This window comes from Heloderma suspectum, chromosome 4 (assembly GCF_057233095.1).
Source record: "Heloderma suspectum isolate Gila_16-S chromosome 4, 16-S_ref, whole genome shotgun sequence".
NCBI classification, from domain to species: domain Eukaryota; kingdom Metazoa; phylum Chordata; class Lepidosauria; order Squamata; family Helodermatidae; genus Heloderma; species Heloderma suspectum.
The window spans coordinates 230,863,993-230,887,486 of record NC_139461.1 but is presented as its reverse complement, the minus strand read 5'-3'; the positions used below and the strand labels follow the sequence as shown (position 1 = coordinate 230,887,486).

Sequence of the window (23,494 nt, the reverse complement as noted above, 5' to 3'; positions counted from 1 at the left end):
CAGGAGACAGGTAAGGTGGTCTGGCACTCCCATCTCTTTCAGAATTTGCCACAGTTGGTTGTGATCCACACAATCAAAGGCTTTAGCGTAGTCAATGAAGCAGAAATAGACGTTTTTCTGGAATTCTCTTGCTTTCTCCATGATCCAGTGAATGTTGGCGATTTGATCTCTAGTTCCTCTGCCTCTTCGAAACCCCGCTTGTACTTCCGGTAGTTCTCGGTTCACACACTGCTGAAGCCTATCTTGTAGTATTTTGAGCATCACCTTGCTGGCATGTGAAATGAGCACAATTGTACAGTAGTTTGAACACTCCTTGGCTTTGCCCTTCTTTGGAATTGGAATGTAAACTGACCTTTTCCAGTCTTGTGGCCATTGTTGAGTGTTCCAAATTTGTTGGCATACTGAGTGGAGCACTTTAACAGCATCTTCTTTTAGCATTTTAAATAGCTCAGCTGGAATACTGTCATCTCCGCTAGCTTTGTTGTTAGTAATGCTTCCTAAGGCCCACTTGACTTCACTCTCGAGGATGTCTGGCTCAAGTTCAGTGACCGCACTATCATGGCTATCAGGGACATTCAGATCTTTCCTGTATAGTTCTTCTGCGTACTCTTTCCACCTCTTCTTAATCTCATCTGCTTCTGTTAGGTCCCTGCCTTCTTTGTCCTATATCATGCCCGTCTTTGCACAAAACGTTCCCTTGAGATCTCCGATTTTCTTGAAGAGATCTCTAGTCTTTCCCATTCTATTGTTTTCCTCGATTTCTTTGCATTGTTCATTTAAGAAGGCCTTCTTGTCTCTCCTTGCTATTCTCTGGAACTCTGCATTCAGTTGGATATATCTTCCCCTTTCTCCCTTGCTTTTCGCTTCCCTTCTTTCCTCAGCGACTTGTAAAGCCTCATCAGACAGCCACTTTGCTTTCTTGCATTTCTTTTTCTTTGGGATGGATTTAGTTGCTGCCTCCTGAACAATGTTATGGGCCTCCGTCCATAGTTCCTCAGGCACTCTATCAGGTCTAATCCCTTAAATCTATTCCTCACCTCCACTGTATATTCATAAGGGATATGATTTAGGTCATACCAGAATGGTTTAGTGGTTTTCCCTACGTTCTTCAATTTAAGCTGAAGTTTTGCAAGAAGCAGCTCATGATCTGAGCCACAGTCAGCTCCAGGTCTTGTTTTGACTGACTGTATGGAGCTTCTCCATCTTTGGCTGCAAAGGACATAATCAATTTGATTTCGATATTGACCATCTGGTGATGTCCATGTGTAGAGTCGCCTCTTGTGCTGTTGGAAAAGAGTGTTTGCTATGATCAGTGTGTTCTCTTGGCAAAACTCTATTAGCCTTTGCCCTGCTTCATTTTGTACACCAAGGCCATGCTTGCCTGTTATCCTGGTGATTTCTTGACTTCCTATTTGAGTACAACTGGAAAAGAAATTGATACTATTTCTCTCTATATTCTTGTAGCAAAAAGTATTCCGTTTAAGACTTAAGGCACTTCAAATTCATTCATGCACAAAAAGCACTCTCACATATTGTGCTTACTCACAGACGTCCCATTGGTCTTCCAGCCATAATCACATCACATTGACACGAGAATGTGTTGCATAAATAATCCCTTCATCACTTTCCATTTAAAATGTGGATTTAAAAACTCATAACTTTAGGAATACACAATGTTCACCAAACCAGTGAGTGGGAGAAATGCAGGGATGGCAGAGAATTTCTCCACGAATCTTCTGGAGGCCGAGTGACAACACATTTGGCCCCCCGAAAGTGTTGGGGAAATTCTCCGCCGGCCCCCTGCCCCCCCCGGGATGGGACTTACCTTCGGCGAATGTCCCGCTCGGTGGCGGGTCCCGGCAGCAGTTCGGCGGCGGTTCAGCGGGGGCCGGTCTCCCGACCGGCTGCCGCCGCCACCATTACAAAATAAAAAAGTTAAAAAAAACACACACCTGTGATAGGCTACGTGACGATTTACATAGCCTATCACGGCTAGATTTCCAAAGTCAGCCATGATAGGCTACGTAAATCGTCACGTAGCCTATCACGGGTGACTTTGAAAGAAAAAAAAAAAAAGCACGTACGCAAATGGCGGTGCCCATGGGGTGCCGCCATTTGCGTTCCTTAGTTTGGCACGTCTAGTCTACGTAAAGATTTACGTAGACTACGGCGAAAATAAGGGAACGCTATTTGCGTTGCCCTTATTTTCGCTGTAGTCTACGTAAATCTTTACGTAGACTACCACTGTCCAAATAAGAAACGCAAATGGCGGCGCCCATGGGGCGCCGCCATTTATGTACGCGCTTTTTTTCTTTCTTTTTCAAAGTCACCCGTGGTAGGCTACGTGACGATTTACGTAGCCTATCTTGGCTGACTTTGGAAATCTAGCCATGATAGGCTACATAAATCATCACATAGCCTATCACGGGTGTGTGTTGTTGTTTTATTCTGTACTTTTTTTCGCAGCCGGGGAGACGGGGCGCTCCTCCCCAGCCTGAATTTCACCGGCGAGGGATGGGGCGCCTCCCCTCCCCGGCCTGAATTTCGGCCGGGCAAGGCGGGGCGCCTCCCCCCCTCGCCTGAACTTCAGGGGGAGAAGCGAAGCGCCTCCCCCCCACCGCGAAGCAAGCTGCGGGACGAGGTAAGTCCCTGTCATCCATCCCTAGAGAAATGTCTGAAATATCAAATATCTTTGACTTTTTAACAGAATGAAGACTACCAAATAGGGATGTACGAAACACCTACCTGGCTCCGCGCTGGGCAATCCACGGTAGGGGGGAGGCGCTCTGTCCCTCTTCCCGGAATCCTCAATGGGGGGGAGGCGATCCGGTCCTCCCCCCCGGAATCCTGCCCAGCCGGCCCTGCTCCGCGGCCAAGCCACGGAGCTGCCAGCCAGCTCCGGCTGCCCGCAGCTGGACATCTGGCTGCTGGGCAGCCCTGCAGGGATGCAAATGGCAGTTGTCATAGCTGCCGCCATTTGCGTCCCTGTATTGAGCTGTGATAGGCTACATAAATATTTATGTAGCCTATCACAGCAGGGGGAAAAACCCCAGCATACGCAAATGGTGGTAGCCGCCATTTGCGTACGCTGGTTTTTTTTCCGCCTGCCGTGATAGGCTACGTAAATACTTACGTAGCCTATCACGGCAGGGGGGAAAAACCACAACGTACACAAATGGCATGCCAGTGCATGCGGCCCCCTGAAATTCATTGCGGAACGAAGCCCCCCCCAACCCACAACAGGCGCGCGGGACAAAGTCCCCACTGCCCCCACCCCATGAAAGGCACGCGAAACAGAGCACTTACCTGATCCTGTCCGCGCTGCTTTGCGAATGGCTGCCGTCCTGTGGCCACCATTCGCTTCCTCCTCTTCATAGCCGTGATAGGCTACGTAAATACTTAGGTAGCCTATCACGGCTAACGCAGGGATGCCATTTGCGTCCCTGCAGAGGCCATGATAGGCTACGTAAGTATTTACGTAGCCTATCATGGCGGGGGGGGGAACCCAGCGTACGCAAATGGTGGCAGCTAACGCCATTTGCGTACGCTGGGGTTTTTCCCCTGCCATGATAGGCTACGTAAATATTTATGTAGCCTATCATGGCTCAATACAGGGATGCAAATGGCGGCAGCTGCCATTTGTGTCCCTATGACAGCTGCCATTTGTGTCCCTGCAGGGCTGCCCAGCGGCCGGATGTCTGGCTGCGGTTGGCCGGAGCCAGCCAGCGGCACCACGGCTTGGCCGCGGAGCAGAGCTGGCCAGGCAGGATTCCAGGGGGAGGGACGGAGCACCTCCCCCCCGTCGAGGATTCTTGGGGGAGGGACGGAGCGCCTCCCCCCCACCGCGGATTGCCTGGTGTGGAGCCAGGTAAGAGTTTCGTACATCTCTAGCTATGTAAGTATTTACGTAGCCTATCACGGCTATGAAGATGAAGTGAATGGCGGCCGCAGGACGGCTGCCATTCGCAGAGCAGTGCGGATGGGAGCAGGTAAGTGCTCTGTTTTGCACGCCTTTTGTGGGTTGGGGTGAGGGGGCTTCATTCTGCAACGGATTTTGGGGGACCGAATGCACTGGCATTCGGCCTCACCAAGATCCATTGCGGAATTCTCTGACATCCCTACTACCAAAAGGATAAATTGAAGGTGTTTTGGGTGAACATTTACATTATCTGGAAACTAGGGACACATGCATCTCTCTGCAACATCTTAACATCGCTATAACTCATCTTTGTTGGGTTTTTGTTTTGAAATTTGGCATATATTGGACCTCTCACCAGATAGATTCTCCATGCCAAATCTTATCGTACTGATAAGAAAAACATAACAATCTCACGTTTATGATGAATAGAATTTTCGGGCTCTATAATGATAGAGCGCTGAAAAAGTCAACCATCGTAGCTCTACAGGGTGTCCCACAGAGCATTTCCCTCCCTTAATACATTCCAGCCAGACTAAAAAACAGAACCCAAGAGGGAGTGATGCAGCTTGGATTGGACTTGATTCTTTATGGATGAGGTTACACCACTAGTGTCTCCAAGTACCCCCTTTTATTTTCTCCCATATATGCAAATGGTTGCTAATGCTATTCAGTATTGTAAGGGAAAGTGAAATACTGTGCTTTTTTGATGGGGGCAAAACCTACCCGCACCCCTTGACAGTGAATGTCCTGGCTAGGACCAATGGGGATGCTACTTAAGACAGCAATGCAGTTCTCTGTGTTGAACCCCCAGGACTCCCTTCAATGTACAAGGCCTGACCTGCCATAATTATAGGCATTTTGCTAGTTAAGGCTGCAATCCTATACATACTCACCAGGGAATAAGTCCCATTGAATTCCATGGGACTTACTTCCCAAGAGAAATGTGCAGGATAGCACCATAAGTATCCTTTCCTCACAGTCAAGAACTGGGTGCAGAGCAAACATTGCTATTGCCTCAATTGATATAGCTTTTATCATTATCTAAGAAATATAATTGGTTTTGCTCTTGTGTACTTCATCTAATAGATCATTTAACAAATTTCAGTTTACTAAAATACAGTCTTTTCTCTTTTTGAATCAAGCAATGGAAGGAGGAGCTCATCAAAAACTTCTTTGGCTATTTTATGATTTCAAAAATCCCTAAATTCCCACTCCCACCTCCACCATTCATGTTATTAAAGCTATGTATACATACCAGGAAGTCCCACTGAACTCAATAGGACTTGCTTCCAAGTAGTCATGTATAAGATCGCACTATGTTCCTTAGAGCAAAACTGATCTTTATTGTTTCCAGGTCAATAGAAGCCATTTAAAAGTCAACATCACACGATTTCTAGGAACTTGAAGACATTAATCTGATTGTCCCACGCTGACCCCCTGTCAGTTTTTTGTTCTTTTCATGGCAATACAGCATTTTTATTACCATAGTTATGCAGAAAATTGCATTTTAAGATGTTAGTTGCCCATCTGAAAGCCATTAGCTGTTGAAAATAACTGCCATGTGATCCCATAAGATAAAAGGATACCAGATTCCTTAAAGGACAACAACTGGGATGCAAAGGATTTGACAGAAGTTTGCAAACTAATAAATTCAAATGCCAGCCTATTTAAATGCCAGTGACTTGATTTGACATAACATGAAGCCCAATCCTATGCATGTTTACTCAAATAATTAAACATGTAAATGTGAATGGGATTGCACCCTTAGTCTGGTGCAGTGGAAGCAAGAGAACATTATTTCATTTTGGCTGTTAGATGTAAATAAACGTATTTCTTCTACATCACTTTGCTCAGAAACAATGGTGATTACTGATATAGTATTCCAGCAAATTCATATATCATATTTAGGAGCAGAAATTCTGAGATATAACTCTAAATAAATGAGAGTTGAAATGAAATCTTGCAGAAATTTTAAATGTAACAACATTTTGGAACTCCGGTCAAATTTGATTTTCTGGATTGCAAAGTTTTTCAGATTTTGCTTTATTGTTTCCCACTCTTTTATCTTTACATTGCTTGAAATGTACAAATAGTCTATCAAATTCTGTGGACTCACAACCATATATCCTGTTGCTTTATTCATAATTCTGAAATAGCTGTAATAGAGTAGGAAAAAGAGACTAGGCCTGGTTCATGATTAACATATTAGTCTAAATGAAGTTTATCTCCCTTGAGGCAGTTACGTGTGTGGCCTTTCACCATGCGAACTAGCAGAAAGTCGATCCTGTTGCAAACACGTGCTACATATTACCATATTTACATTTTCCTGTTTGGAAAGATGGGAAGCTTGCAGAGGTCCTAGGTTAGGTGAGCCGATAGTTGAAACTTTAAACCGTTTCATGCTTATTTATTTTATGATCCTATTGGGTCGTGTTTATCCAGATTGTTCAACCATCTGGATTAGATAATTTGTTGGAAATTAACAGTGTTTGATGGTTATCGGCCTCTGAGTGATTAAAACTGGTTGAAAATATATAGAGGCAGGCAGAGACATCCTAGCACTGAAAAAGTGGATTTCTTTTGCAGTACCCTGATCTATGGTGAAGTGACAGAGGATCAGTATAAATCTCACCTCTCATCATCCATCAGTTTGAGATAGAAAGTATTAGTGCACAGTATGATATATTCTGGTCCATAAAACAATTCAGGATTAGAAGGCTGAATCTTGAACAGTAAGTGATGGTGTTCATATACCTCTGTCCCCAGTAGATTCTGCAGAGAGAGAGGGGGTTGTTAGAATTTGCATTTATGAAAGCCAATCACTAGAATTTTAGCATCATAAATGTTGCTTTGTGAAAAGATTGGTTCTCTCTCAGTAAATACAGATTATGCAGCCACAATCAGTGTGTAGTGTGTACTCACAGAGGCAGATTTGCTATACACACTGTGTATTAAAATTTTTAATGGATGAAGAGTATGATTTTCCTTTCGAAAAGGCATTAAGCATGAGAACAATTAAGAAACAGAGATTACCTGGAGTAGCAAAAGCTTTTTTGCCAGTTGAGGAACAAACCTGAAGTGTATGGCTTGGCCATCTCAATGGATATTCCCTCACTCTAGCATGAGAATACAGTGCAAAGTATAGAGTCCTTCATTATAGGGATGGAGGGACTCACCTCAGTCTGGGTTGACAATGCACCCGCCGAGCTCCTACCCCTGCTCACATGCCCCAGACCTGCCTGTCGAGCCATCGTGCTTGGCTGGATCTGTACGCTGAGCACCTGCATGCCTGACGAGTGGGTCTGGCAGCTGCCCAGGTCCTTCCCAAGCCTGCTTCCTCCCTATGCTGGATGAGAGGGAAGCCCCTCTTGTGCTCCTCCTACCTTGCCGGCACCGCTGCGGAAGCCAGGATGGGAGGACGAGAAGGGAGCTCCCTTCTCCCCCCATCCCGGCTATCTCTCGTCCTTCTCCTGCCCCACCGCTGCCTGTAATGTTGCAGAAATGGCACCTTTACAGCTGCCATTTCCTCAACATTAGATTTATGGAAACACCTGAGCCACCATTTTTACACAAAATGATGGTTGGGGAGGAAGCGGACAGCCACCGGACCCACTCGTGGACCACGCCGCACTCACGGATAGTGTCCAGAAAGTTGCAGCAGCTGAGCGAGCTGGGTCTGGCCGGCCGAGCAGGGAGGGGAGAAGTCCGTCAGACTCCACTCCTGCACCAGACACTCACAACATCCTTACTTCATTATGTATTTCATTTATAGATGGATTTGCAGGGAAAGAACAGCAGCTCATTGCAAGTTCAGCTTGTTTTCTTCCATATGGATTATTTCTTTTCCTGACTGGATCTAGACCTTCATCTGGTTCGGACAGCACGCTGCAATTTGTCATGGGTTATTGTCATGGGTTATTTCATGGGGCACCAGTCTCATATCCAACCCCACTTGGGGGTTGTTGTGTCATGCGAACCCAGCAAGCATAAGTTATGCAAGGGTTGTTTAACCCCTAACATAACCCATTTTCATCACATTTGCGTAACAGGACAACCCCCCAGCGGAAGCTGCATATTCAGAATGGTGGCCACATGCGCTGCAGCCTCACCATGGGTTAAATAGCCCATGGTAGGCTGTCATGTCATGCGAACAGCCCCAATCGCTGCATGGTGGATGACAAGGAATCTGATCCTCAGAAGTGGCAGAACTCAGTTGAGGCCAGTTTGAGGCCATGTCAGGTTTGAAAATCTCACTTGCCAAAACCATGGTAGCTAGTTGCATGTTTTACCCATTCAGTCAACCTACCTAACTGCAGATTGCTCTGAATAAGGATTCAATGCAATCACTGTTCAGTGGGAAAACTGATTATTTGAACCCAACCTTTGCAGACAATTTCTGCCCGCCATGTTTTCCACTCATAACGAGTCATTATAAGTCACTGTGAAGATGAAGAGGAGATATTAAGAATGTACAAATGTGATAACCACATGGCCTGCCCAGTCCAGAAACCTATGTCTTAGAAAAGTGTTCAGCAAACAATGCTCACTAGGAAATATCACATCAAAGGCAGCAAGACTGCAAAAATGTTTGTCCCTTGGAAGCCTCTCCATTTAAATTCCTGCCTGCAGCTCAGAAGACTGAGACTTCATAGAAATCCCACCACTAATTACAGAAAAGTAATGAACTTTGGACTTCATGAGCACAGTCTCTAACTGTATATCCTCAGATGCCTTGCCTCATTAACAATTTCATCAGTCATATTTGTCCTTACACACAAGCAGGCATCTATTTACAAATTTAGATCCATTTATTTATTATTTATTTAAAACTATTTTTAGGCCACCTTTAAGAACCCTTACAAGATGGAAAAAAAAAAAACATACAGAAGTATATGAATAGGCAATAAATAAATATTCAATAAGATACTATAAAACCCTGTAACAATAGATGAGTATGTCTTCTCTCTTTTTGATCTCACATATGTATTTGGCCTTCACTATTCCATTATTTTAAACTCCTTATCTTTGAATAGCTATAACTTGCTTACATCTCCTCTGCATTGCTCCTTGCTTGCAAGTGATCAAACACAAGGTAATTACACACAAGATTATCTTGTGTGCAATTACCTTGTATGCAATTATCTTGCATACAAATCATGCCTGCATCAAATGAAGCAAATTGGAGACAACTCCACCTGGCCAGTCTATATATAAGAAACCATCTTACACAGAGTTCTGGACATCTTGCCAGATTCTGTCTTTTCCTACAGTTATCCTACCTAGCCTGGTCTACATCCCTTGAACCTGCCAGGGAGCCATTAAAGCACAAATAGCTGGCAAGATGGCGCTGCCTCCACGTGGTTTCTTTTCAAGTGGCTTCCAGTCCATGTCACAATGTGGTCCTAAGGCTGGTAACATTAAACTGGCAAAGTATAATACCAGGATTCTACTGTGATCAAATGCATCTTTTGAAACTCTGTAGCCCTATGCTGGCATTCATCTGCTAGCACATAGGGCTAATGTGGAAAGGGGGATATGGGTGTGCACGTAAGCCCTGCCTGCGACATCTGTGTGCCCAGCTTCCATTTAGACCTCTGTACATTTCGCACAAACATCTGAAAAGGGTTTGGTAGGCGTGTTCGGCTGAACACGCTTACAGAGTTCCTGTGATTGTGCATACTGCCAGGACATTGGAGGCAGGGCCCCCTTCTTTCATCAGTCATATTTGTCCTACACACAAGCAGGCAAATACCTGCATAGCGCTACAGAGTTTCAAAATATGCCATTTATAAAGACAAAGAACCCAGAACTCAGCTATTGGCATTCATATTATGCCAAGTAGAAGAACTAATTAGCATGTATATTTGCAAATGTTTTTAAGATAATGTTGAACATACACAATGAGTTTTCATTCCCAACATAGGCATACTTTACTTTGAAATTGCTACTAGTAAACCAATCAACAATCAGCCAAGAGTATGCCATTACGTCAACCCTTCCCAGCAGAGCCTTAGGAAATATATATTCAGCAGCTATTTTGCAGTCATTGACATTTGACAGTGTACTTATATTTCCTCCCATTAGCATGTTTTCTTCTCTAAGAGCACTTGACCTAAGCCAAAAATATCCCACAACTTTCATCATTATTTACTGAGTGGCATTAGCACTAAAAAAGAAATTCAGGATTTCACAGGCTGTTAAAGTTTCATCGAAACAAAAAGTCCATTTCTAGCACTTAAGTATCTTGTTGGCAAAAAATAAATATGGCATTGGATTTAATTAGGAGATGAGGTATCACTATTTATGCAGAGAATTCCACAAGGACCTGTAAGTTAAGAGTGCACTTTGCATTGAAAACTAACCTTTCTTTTGCAGAGAGACAGCAAATGATGTAATGCTATTTTGTATTAATCCACTGAAAAGTTTTTATGTTTTAACTTTGTTTAAATCAAAACCTGATATTTTAACAAAAGATGTACCTAACCTTTCTTAATATTTAATGGGAACTGCATTATGGACCAGCTTTATATCTATCTATTCCCTTGAAAGTGGAAGCAAAAAGATATATTTTGCTTGGAGTCTTCTATTGGTTGTCACTTATGCCTAAATCCTAGGTCTGTTTCCAGGGCTGTTTCTCCACTGGAGTAAATTTCATTGAAATGAATGGGACTTACTTCCAAACAACTATGTTTAGCGTTGGGGTGTCAAAGTTAGTTTGTTAGCCAGTACCAGCATTTTGATTACAGAGTCCAAGCAACCAAGGAAACATATTCATAGAAATATTCCTTTCACACTGTAATGTAAGCTTGTGACTCAAGAGTTTACATTTTAAACATTTATTGTTTGTTCCATATCTCACATGAAAAAGATGCTATTTTTTCAATTTATTTTATTTCAAGGTTGGAAGTTTTTGACATACTGGGTTGGATCCAGATTTACACCGGAAACAACTGTGCTGGTGGAAGTGGACTTCCTTGCCCCTTCTTTCCCACAGCAGCCCCTCTAGCCTCCTGAAAATGCTACACAGAGAGGCAGGAGACCATGCTGAATGGGGTGAGCTGTTGTGTGGTGGGAGAACCCCAAAAATCAGTGCAGAGGGACCTTCCATGAACGGAATGGTGGATCCTGTATTCAGTCCTTACCATTAGAATATTTTATATATTTGTTACCTAAAATTCACACATTAAACAATGGAAAAGACAGAGTTGTTACAAAAACTTGTTTTATCTGTGCCCAGGGTATATATGTCATGAATCCTTCCCAGTTCCTATCTATATGTAAGTTCTGTGGGATATAGGAAATGTCAGTTAGAGGTTATTATTAATTTGTGTAGGAACCTGGGCCCAGAGTCGCTTAGCTGTGTGCATGTGGTTTCTCCCCAATAGCAGCATCTTGTGTGGCATTAGGGACCACGTCTAAAGAACTTCTAGGTGTCGAGAGTGAGCTGTGAAGTGATGAGGGGAGGGCGTGGAGCAAGGGCACATGCAGAACTCCCCTGGCATTGTTGCACCCCCCATAACGTTCTAGGGTACCTGCGACAGACATCACCATCCAGGTATTTTGCTAGCTGAACATAGTTATCACATGGGGTGTCTGTCTAAAGAACTGAAACAGGCAAGAAACAGCTGGCCTCAATATCACTCTTCAGAGCTATTAATAATCCTAGTAAAAATGCATTATGGACAAGAACAGAACAGTTCCTACAGAGAGGTCTTCTTACTGATGTATTTAATTGCTTCAAAGCTGGTTGATGGCATTCATCTTCTAAAGTGATTGAGTTTAAATGGCTTGTTTCGGGGCTGTTTGCATTCCATAAACACACAGCAAGTGAGTGATCAAGAAATCATCTGGTAATTATCCGGATTTTTGCATAGTGATTGCCAACAATGGGAGGGGCCGTAGCTCAGTGGAAAAGCACATGCTTTGCATGCAGAAGTACCAAAGTTCATTCTCTGGCATTTCCATTTCAAAGAATCAGGTTTCAGGTGACAGGAAAGACCTTGGGCTGAGACCCTGGAGAGCTGTTGTTTATTGTTGTGTAGACAATATTGGGCTAGTTGGACAAATAGACTGACCTGGTATAAGGCAACTGCCTGTGTACCTATGCAACAGATGTTGATTGCCACCTTGTTTTGTCATAATGGAATATACAGAAAATAATTTGTGCAGATTAGTAAAACCAGCCTTCCCCAATCTGGCATTCTCAAGATGTTTTGGCATTCAACTTCCATTAGTTCCAGCCAGCATGACCAATAGTCAGGAATGCTGGGAGTTGAAGTCCAAAACATCTGGAGGGCACCAGGTGGGGGAAGGCTGAATTATACATTCATTGGGCTGGTCCGCACATCATAAACCACGTTGAAAATAAGCCATGGTGGGCTGGTTGTTCGATCGCTAACCCATGTAACTCCCGACAATGATCAGGTGCTCTGTGGCTTGACAAGGCTTGTTTCCCCCTTAGCCCTGCCACCTGCTCCTGGCATGTATCCTATGGGCCTTTGCAGCATAACCTCAGAAGCCTATTCCAGTAATGAGTGAAAATGTGCTCATTACCAGGGCAGAAGTTTTTTGTAGAATGTTTTTTCACCTTCAGGGAGATTTGTGCAAATTTAATTTTTTTCACCTCTGGGGAAATTTGCACAAATTAAACTTTTTTTAACTTCTAGGGAGATTTGTGCAAAGTCGCTAAAGCACAGTAATTACTGAGAATAAGCAAATAAGTGCACTAGCTATTGCAAATTTGTGCAAATCTCCCCCCCAAGTTTTTTTTTTAAACTTACATTTGCACATTTTACATTTTACCTTTACTTTTTACCTCAAAAGTGAAAAAAGGAGAAAAAATAATGTTAAATTTGTGCAAATCTCCCTGAAGGTGGTGGTGAATTGTTTCTGTCTAGTGGAGGAATAAACTGCCAAGTGTAATTTCTTATCGATGTATTGGAAGAGAGGTAGACGGTGAGGGAGAAGGGAGGTGGGAGATGGCACTAATGAGCTCATAAGGAGCGACTGGGGTTTTTTTTGCCACTTTTGCCATCTGGCTCTGTAGCCCTTTCTGAAAAACCATGCATAAGCCACTCTTCCAGGTTCGCACATCACGACAAGCCTCTCTGAAAACAAGCCACCCTGAACAACTCAACAAGCCATGGGTTCTCAGAGTGGCTGGTGCATGATTAAGAAACCATGCTGAGGAAACCACGCCAGGACAGGTTCAGATGTCACAACAAGCCACCCTTAAACAAACAAAGGTACAACCCACCATGGGTTGCGTGTCATATGATATGAACCAAGTCACCGTGAGGAACACTTTGAGTTGTAAAGATTGGTCAAACACTTTGAATCATAAAGGTTGGTTGATTTCAGAGGCATCATGAATAACTATAATCTACTGAAAGACTAGCATGGATAAATGCATTCTGGAAGAACAACAGGTTGGGCTGCATCCTATTCTAGCAAGTAGGTGCTATTCTTAATTTTCATCTCACACTGGTGGAATGAAAACAGTGAAAATAAAATGGATGACACGCTGATTATTGTAAGCACTCTACAGCCAATACAATTAGATCAACATAATTATTGGTCCAACTACCAGTTGAGAGTTCAAAGACAACACCTTAGGACTCTCATGTAATATAGAATGAAGAGTACAAGATTCATGAAAGCAAAGAACTTTAGAATACACACTTTCAGACAAAAATGTGGAAAAATAGTGTATTTGGTCTCCTGCCTTAAAGACCAGCTCAGTTGTTCTTTGTTCTTTTCTTTGCATCCAAATTGCACTTGATTTGCTTTGATTTTTAATTATCAGGTAGTTTCTTCAGAAAATGCCATGCAGGTGAGGCCAAATCTCTAACTTTTGCAATGTATTTTGATCCCCATTAAATCAATTTATTTAAGTCTTCAAACAGAATTGCTTCAGTTCATTGTAGTTTGGGAGCCTTTGTTCTTTCACCATTTACCTTTCATAATCTCAGTTGTAAATGGTAGTAAAAAAATTACACCCTGAGTAAATGGGAAGTAAGTTTGTGTCCTGCATTAGTTGCTCAGCTTCACTCCTTGGATGACAGGAAATACCAAGGGCTTTATAGGTGAATTTTCTCTGTAGCATATACAAGGTGTGGGTAGCTTTCAGGTCTGCGGGATCTACATATCTTTTTTTTAGTAGATACCTGAGATCCATCAACCAGAGCCAGGTCAAAATACTGTGTTGGGGGTGGAACCATGACTTAAAGCATCCCATGAGCTGCACACTAGGATAACACACAAAAACGTATTCAAATCTATGTTAGAGTTACTATTGATCAAGGACTCAAACAACCAAATTGGGGGGGGGGGGTTGTTTAAACTATTCAGAGTCAGAAGCTCTTGCCAACCTACGGCTAATCATCCAGAAAGCTATCAATAGATCCCAATCTATCTTCTACCCACCACCACAGCATAGAGACTAACAATGCAATCCTATATGTGTCTACTCAGAAGTAAGTCCCCGTGAATTTAGTGGAGCTTACCCCAAAGTCCTTGGGTTAAGGATTGCAGCTTAAATGGTGTTTCATAGCATCTATTTATTTACAAATATATAGTTGAAGCAGGTATTATTTTTATTATTATTATATTTCTATACTGCCCAATAGCCGGAGTTCTCTGGGCCGTTTACAAAGATTAAAAACATTAAAAATACAATATACAGATATTAAAAACCATTTACATAAAAACACATGAACAGACAATATACACAAAAGAAACATATATCTAAAACAATTTAAAACAAACAATCTCAAAAACAAACAACTATAGCCATAAGACATTCCTGGACCAATTAAATACTTATCATATACTGTTGAATGCCTGGGAGAAGAGAAAGGTCTTAACCTGGCACTGAAAAGATAAAAATGTTGGCTCCAGGAGGGCCTCGTCGAGATAATTCCATAATTTGGGGGCCACCACTGAAAAGGCCCTCTCCCTTGTCGCTGTCTTCCAAGCTTCCCTCGGTGTAGGCAGCCAGAGGAGGGCCTTAGATGTAGCAGGCAAACTGGCATATAAGCTAACAGTGCATGTTCCAAAGCAGCACTATCTAGCACCCCGGACCCTAAAGAGCTGCTTCTGCCAGCCAAAGTTCTTAGCAACCTTTCCAAGCAAACTCAACTCTGAGTATGAGTTGTCATGTTATGTGAACCCAGCCAGTCGGTCCATTTCACAGGCTAGGCAAAGATTCAGGACTGAATGGGTTCACATAACATATTTCTCTTTTCCATCTCAATCTAAATAAGCTGTTTAGATTGAGATGGAAAAGAGAAACAGAGCTGGGTGAAGCGATGTTTTCATTTATATGTGAAGAGATTTTTTTCCCCCCAAACAAGGTGGAGCATTCAAATGCAGTAGTCAGTCTACAGATGTGGGCCTGTTATAGGGAGCACGCGACTTCCGTGTTACAACAGCTTCACTGGCTACTGGCTTGTTTCCAGACATGTTTCAACTGCTAGTTGTGAGTGACCTACAAAGTCCCACATGACTGGGTTGTTTGAAAGACTGTATTCTCCCACATGAGCCTGCCCAAGTGTTAAAGATCTTAGGGAGAGGACCTTCTTTCTGCCCCACCAATATCTGAAGCGCATTTGGTGGGAGCTCAAGAGAGGGCTTTCTTGGTGTTTGCTCCCAGGCTCTAGAACTCCTTACCAAGGGAGGACTTTCTAGCCCCTCTTCTGGTGACCTTCTGCCAGCAGAAAAATAAATTTTTATTCAGAGAGACCTTGGCTGGATATGCTGACTTGTTATGGCCACTGTAAATAGGTTTCAATTTGTTCAGCTGGATGTTTTTAACAGCCTTATTGGTGTATTTTATCTGATGTTCTACTGTATTTTACACTATATTTTACTGCTTGAGCCACCTTGAGCATATTTGGTAGAAAGGGGGGATACAAATTTAATAAATAAAACAAACTTTCAATTTCCCATTTGTAATCTAAAGTAGTAAAAAGGTAAAGGTGTCCCCAACCAGTCGTGTCTGACTCTAGGGTGTGGTGCTCATCTCCATTTCTAAGCCGAAGAGCCAGCGTTGTCCAAAGACGCTTCCGTGGCCATGTGGCCAGCATGACTGAACACTGAGGTGCATGGAACGCTGTTACCTTTCCCGCCGAAGCGGTACCTATTTATCTACTTGCAATTTCTTGCTTTCGAACAGCTAGGTTGGCAGAAGCTGGGACTGAAGACGGGAGCTCACTCCGTCACGCAGCACTTGGGTCTTGAACTGCTGTCCTGCCGATAGGGATATACAAAAGTCACTTACCTTTTGACGAAATGTGATTTGAGGTGGGGGGGTGCCCCGTCCCTCCCCCCGAAATTCTGGCCGGGGGGGAGGCACCTCGTCCCTCCCCCCTGAAATTCTGGCCAGGGGGAGGCGCCCCGTCCCTCCCACCGCAAATCCTGGCTGGCTGGGTCTGCAAATGGCGGTGGCCATAGCCACCGCCATTTGCATCCCTGCAGTCAGCCGTGATAGGCTACATAAATGTTTATGTAGCCTATCACAGCTGAGTAAAACAAAAAACAAAAAAACCCGTGCATATGCAAATGGCGGCGCACATGGGTGCCGCCATTTGCATTCCTTATTTTGGCACGTCTAGTCTACGTAAACATTTACGTAGACTACGGCGAAAATAAGGGGAACGCTATTTTTTAAAAATCTAGCCGTGATAGGCTACGTAAATCTTTACGTAGCCTATCACTTTTTTTTTTTTTTACTGGAAATGGCGGTGGCGGCAGCCAGTCGGAAGACTGGCCGCCACAGCTGCCGCCACCAAACCGCCGCCGCCAGGGAGATTCGCCCAAGTTAAGTCCCGTCCCAGGGGGGTGCAGACCATTTCACCACCGATTTCGGGGGGCCGAATGCGCTGGCATTCGGCATCCCCGAGATTCGTGTCGAAATTCTCTGACATCCCTACCTGCCGACCTTCCAGTCTGCAGTTCAGCGTCTTAACCACTAAGCCACCGCGGCCCCTCTAAAGTAGTACATCCAAGTTATATAAGATCAAATTTCTTCATTTATCCAGTTTATCTTTAGATCCTAATTATGACACCATCCAAACTCACTTATAAGTAACATGGTAGTAATTGTAGCACTTGCTTGTCACACGTCTAATGGTATTTGTTACAACAGGGGATTGGCTCACAGAATGGTCATTACTGCATGAAATATGGTTACGCTTAAAGCATGTTTATTTTTCATAGCGTTTCTTTTGAATGTTTTAGCTTTTTGGTCTCTGTTCAGCTAAATGCTAATATTTTCACAGACACAGAGGCAGTCTCTAAGAGAGTCTTCTGTTGTAAATAGTGTGATATTCCTCGCAAAAAATGTCAGAATTAATAGGACATGTTAAGAGCTGGGACTTGGAGAATGTGAATGCATTTGAAGGAATCCAAGTCTGTGGAAGCACTTCAAGTTGCATTTTTAACTGACATTGACTCAGATCCAATTATTGTCATGGACATACTATTAACCAAGGCATATCATTCCAAAGACATGACTGACTGGCATGTTGCAAGAGCCTAGAGCCTGGTCCAGAACAAAGTCTAAATCCCATTAGAAAGTCTTCTGGGATCCACTGTTCTAACTATAGGGAAGGGAAACTGTGCCCCCCCAAAAGTTGTTGAACTACAGCTTCCATCATTCTTGAATAATTAGCCATGCTGGCTGGGGCTGATGGGAGTTGGAGTCTGGAGGGCCACAGGTTCCCTGTCATAGCTTTACACATTAGAAAGAACTTGCATTTTTGCTGCTTACATGAAAAAGTTGCATTTCACCTCAGGGAGAAAAAGCTAATTTAAGAAATAAGTATTTATGATTATCGATTTAGGTTCTTATCCCACCCAGTTGGTATTGTTCTCCATCCTGAAGGCTTGGAGTATTAAACACATCTGTTTGGATCCAGACTTAGTCATATTTAAAGCAGACCCATTGAAATCAATGTGACTTACATCAGTCATGGCTAACTTAAGTTCCATACATTTCAATGGGTATACTCGAAGTATGACAGTCTGGATCCAACCCAGTTCAAAGTGCAAGCATCAGAGTGATGGGAATTGTACAGGTCCCCATCCAGTCCTCCACCTCCATGGTGCCAATTATTCACTGGCCCTGGTCTCACTGTGGAATGGTGAGATGAGAATGGCCATCAGCACATTTGCTCCTGAGCACCCTTTCCAGTTGTGGGGAGCCTGGAAAGCACTTTAATTTTCCAAGGAGCTCTGGGTGATGAGGCAGGCTGGTAGATAGCTAGAGTGCCTGCAATACAAATCTCATAATGAACCCCACCGAACACAGAGGAGCTTGGACCAGGGGGTTGTTGGGCAGCTGAGATGTTTTGGATGACATCTTGGTGTTCCGGAGCATTGGCCGTTCTGGCTGGGGGTGATGGTTGTCCAAAACATCTGGAGGTTGGGAAAGTTGTCTTAAGCATTTATTCTTCTGACTTTAACTCTGGTATACAATTCCTGCTCTGATGCAGCTCAAGAAGTGAAGGCAAGTTGGCCTTGTTAGGTAGCACTTGTACTCTTGTCCAGAAAGTACTCCTACTACCATTGTAGTACTACCATACCAACATTGGGATGGTTTTCTTATCCCACTGAACTTAACCAATGAATCTTCTGATAGCATGTGCTTCCCCATCCATCCATCGCCACTAGTTTTTGTATGCAACTAGTTGCTATGACTGGAGCTGGACCCAGAAACCTTGTGTTACAGTGCATTGTACAAATGTACTTCCAGGATTCAGCCACATAACCATAATTATTGTTTCAGTCTCCACTTTGGTCCGTGCTGGCTTCTTCCATTTCCTTAAGGTGTTTATTGCATCTTTTCCCTTCCCTTCATCCTCTCTATTGTGCATCCCTTTCCTGGCTTGCATAAAAAAGTTTGGGATGCTGCCTGCTTACGTGTGGTCTCAAGGGGTGTTGGAGCGATAGCAAGCTGATTTTTGGCTGTGGGGGCTGCAATGCTGGAACTGCAATTGAGTTCAATTAGCAGTTCAGAGCAGAGACCCCACACACCGGGTCTGGGGGAGAGAGGGGGAACTGCCATTCTTCCACCCTCACTCCCCCAGGGTTTGTGCACCGACCCCTGGCACAAGGGTCATGCCACACCGCAGACAGAGCTGGAGTTCAGGAAAATCCACAGATCAGAGATGCAATCTGTAGCCCTATTCAATCCCCCTCCCTTGTGCAACTCAGGGGGTCGGAGCTGGATCATTTGGAAAGCATTTGCTAACATATGGATTGCCTTTAAGCTGCAACTTTTTAATTCACTGCATTTCCCAGTTCCATTTCTTAATTGTGGGTTGCGTTTTTCTTACTCTCGTTTCCTGTGCTGCAGAAAGCATCACTGCAAATAGAAGGTGAGGTCTACATCCTAATCCAAATAGACCATGACAAATGCTTGTCATGTTGCTTCACAAAGGCAGACAGCAAAAGGACAAATATGTTCAACCTCCCATGGAACAACCTCCTTGATAGCAACCAATTTTAGCAAATGATCTTGTATTTACTGTATCAGATACTGTCAAATACCATATTTAATTGAAAAGCAACAGCCATATTTCCCCCCCCCCCCCGGAATGCAATTGAATTTCTTCCTCCCCTGACTGGTGTTGTCAATAGTATGGAAGGAATCCCACACTACACACACATACTCAAGAAAACACCCCAAATTAAACCATAGGACATTTAGACATGGCTGCCCACAGTGCTCTGCTTTCATGGCCTTCTGTGCCACAAGAAAAGGTAAAGGATTGCCTGAATTCAGCTCTGGGACCATGTTGTTTGTTGGGGTAGGGGACACTACATGGGTCCATCCAATTTCCCCCACATACACACACATAAAAGTGAGGATGAATCCTTACTGTATTAAATATACAGTGGATTTGGAGGCACAGGATGGGGGAAGGGGTTGATTTGTACTTATTTGAGGGGATATGTAATCACAGCAGTAAAATAAACTATTTATTTATTTATTTGCATATTTACGGCAGAGAACCTTATGAAAGTTTACTTGCAATAATTACATTCTCATGGAAGATAATGGTATCAATTTGAGAAATTAGGTCTACACGAAGAGGCCAGGGATTTGGCTATTTGTGAAATAATCCCATCCTCCAAAAATTAGTTAATTCGTCATTGGTTCACTAGTATGTTTTGAGTGGAGCGCTTTCATTGATACATTTTTAATAGGACTGTCAACTGATTAAGTATTTTAATTGATTAAGTATCTGCCTGTTAACTGATTTAATAATACTGAATTATCCATTAAAATTAAATACATTTTCATGTTATCAACTTCCCAATATAGGTGGAGTTTTATATTCAAGGCAGTGTGCATTCCTGCAGTTTTAACAAACAAAAGCTAGCGCTCATTGCCAACAATGAAAAGCCATCTAAAATATTATCTGTTCAGACTTACAGTGACAAACCAGCTATCAAAAACAACCTTGAAACATAAACAAGTGTGCCCTCAGTTTCCACCCCTAGTTAAGTGATTTCTTACCTAACATTGTAATCCTATACACACTTACTTGAGAGTAAATCCAATTGAATACAATGAAGTTCACTTCTGACTAAATATTATAGGATTGTGTTGTAAAGCTTTAACTGATCACAAGCACCAAAAACCTTTATCTGATCAATCTACTAATTCAACACTTTGAAGACTGCAGCCCTAAATATTAAACAGATATCAGATCTTGGCTAAGGGATCTGGAATTTGTTGCATTCAGGCTTAAGGGCACAGAAGGATAACTGACACAGAAGCATTGATAGAGAATGTACTGTATCTGTGTGGTGAGGACAGGGAATGTGTATTTACTCAAAATTTCTCCCTAGCATAATATTCGATTAATCCCTGTGGCCATGGATCCCCTGTAAGCCAGTTAGAAGCAATGCTGGTGAGGATGTATCACCTTGCCTCAGATTTCCACAGGATAAGGAAGATATCTGGAATTATCTTTTGTTGTTTTCTTCTCTAACACATGACTACCAGTACTAGCCGAGTATAAGCATTGGCTGTAGTAAATAGCTATAATATAATTGGAGAGTAGTGTTGAAGGTTTTATATATTCATATGGTTTGGCTTTGTATTGACATGCCTCTACTTGTGTGTGTTTTATATTAAGGACAAACTAATGTTTTGCTTCAGTCAAGCCATAAATGAACTGTCCCATGCTCATTTCATCTTCTGTCTCCCAATATGAAATCCCCCTAAATCATCACCCTTCCTTAAAATAGGACACTTAACTCCTGCCAACGTGGATGTCATCAGTCATGTACAACCAAAACTGAGATGGTGTGCACAACCATCCCATAAATTGTTGGGCCTTTTCCCAAGAAAAGTGATCTCAAGCAACAACAACAAAAATTGTGAGAGGCTGGCATGGATACTGGGGTGAGTTCTTAAAAGGCAAAAATTAGTGGCCAGTCTTAAAACATGCCTGGTTCACATGTCTGCATGCACAGATGAGTGGGTTAGCAGCTAAACGCACAAACAGATATATTTGCCAACCAAGTGTTCCTGAGTGGAACCATTAATGGGTGTATGTCCATTTGTATTTCTATGTCAGCTGTCTAAAGCTCAAATACTTGCCTTTACTTATCTTTTTTTAAATGTCTGTTTTATGATGGTCTGATGACTACAAATAAACAAACAAATCTGATTTACTTGCTTTTAAATGACCTTCAACTTGATCCTATACATTTTTATTTGGAAATAAATAAATCTCAAGAAGTTCAGTGGGACTTATTCCCAAATAAGGATGCACAGGACTGGAGGTTTCACCTTATTAAAGTGAATGGGACTAAAATCAGCTTAAATTAAATCACTTTGACTTATCCAGGGTCTGGATCATTCTTTGCTTGTGTTTAACATGTGTTTGGATTGTGTCCATATTCATTTTTATATATACAAATATCAATGCACATTAATGCAGTTATTGAACAAACTGGGAAACAAAACAATACATAAAAGTATAATCTTTGTACACCTGTTGTTTCAAATCTATCACATACTACAGCCTGTTTGGGCAATTTTCAAACCTTTGGACAATTTTGTAGTTCCTCTGCTTACTGCAAGCATTAAGTGCATTTTAATTTATGTTTTATTTATGAGTGGTCGGAAAGTTTAAAGTTCTAAACTTTTTTTAAGCAACAGCAACATTTTGTTTCACCAGTTCTTCCCAGCTGAAAACCATTTCACCTCCCTTAATAGACATGCAGCTCCCATGTTCTCTCCCATCTACACCTTATTTGTACAAATGTTCCTGTGCCTTTAGAAACCATCTTCAAGCAATTTTTGTTTAAAAAAAATACCCTTGCACCAGTCCAATTCATATTGTGCCTTAAACATTTGTGGAGATATTGTGTCTCGTCTCCCTCAATATGGAAAGAGAGAGAGAGAGGCAGAAAAGGAAAGAGGCGGAGGGAGTCGCCTGGAGAGGTATGTTATTCACTCTCCAGGTTCCCCTCTTTAAAGCCGCTTCACAGGGCTCTTTAATGTTGGGCAAACTGAAAAGAAAAACAATAATTAGAGATAATTGCTTGTGTCCAAACACAGGCATCAAAGCCTTTGGGACTCATTTGTCATGGGCCCTGGTGTGTGATCCAGAAAAGTGACCCTTATTTTATTTAGAGTGGGGGGACACATAGAAAGTGGCAGATGGAGGGACCCCTTTGCACTCTCCATCAGCTCAGCTGTGTCTGCCAAGGAGAATAGGCACAGAGGCCAGGATAAAAGGGACAGAAAGAAGGGTCACAAGAGGTTGAATAATTACCAGGGTAAAGGGTAAGGGAGAGGGAAAAGTGGAGGGTACTTCAGCACCACCTTGGAGTTAGCTCTATGCATGTGGCATAGGCTGTCTGGGGTCTGATGGGATGGGCATCCGCTCTCATTAACTCCATGTTTGGGGGAATCATACATATTAAAGAAGGAGGAACCTCATTAAGACAACTAAGATCTCAACTAAAGCCCTCAGTACTGACTTCAATGGAGGTGGTGAATCATCACCACCCCGGCTGAATGAGGGTGACCTGAGAGCAAATGAACACTTGATTTTAAGGGATTTTAGAGACATCCACCTATATCTGAGAGATAAATACATATAAAACAGTTGAACATGTGTGTGCACGCGCACGCACGCACACACACAGTTGAATGAATCTAGCTACGGGCCTGTGAAAGTTTCTCAATGGTAAACTTTCACAAAGAGTGGCTAATTTTAAAAGTGGATTTGATTCTAATCTTTGGACCATTGGTGGTAGTGTTGGAGTGGGGTGGGGAATAAGAATTAAATGGCAATTGGAGAGGAAGGAAAAGCTACTCTCAATTCTGATTTCAAATGTGATGAAGAGAAAGAAGTAAGAAAAACACACACATAAGGAATGCCGTTTCTCCGAAACGTTTACTTAAAAATGTCTGCTGTTGTCATAAAAGTTGCAACTGAGTTTCCCCTGTTAAAATGCTGTATCTAAGGAAAATATTTCACAGTTTATTACTCCATCTCCCTCTTCTTTTTTTTTTTTAAGAGCCAATTGTAAACTTCTGAAGGG

General features: G+C 42.7%; 1 long non-coding RNA gene across 1 annotated transcript in view; it reads right to left on the bottom strand.

Annotated features, from left to right (window-relative positions):
* LOC146348193 (uncharacterized) overlaps nt 1-23,494 on the bottom strand; it is a 36,551-nt gene that overhangs the window by 10,327 nt on the left and 2,730 nt on the right. Inside the window, exon 2 of the long non-coding RNA XR_014789920.1 lies at nt 6,552-6,691. This is a non-coding gene — a long non-coding RNA (uncharacterized LOC146348193). The remainder of the gene's footprint in view (nt 1-6,551; nt 6,692-23,494) is intronic.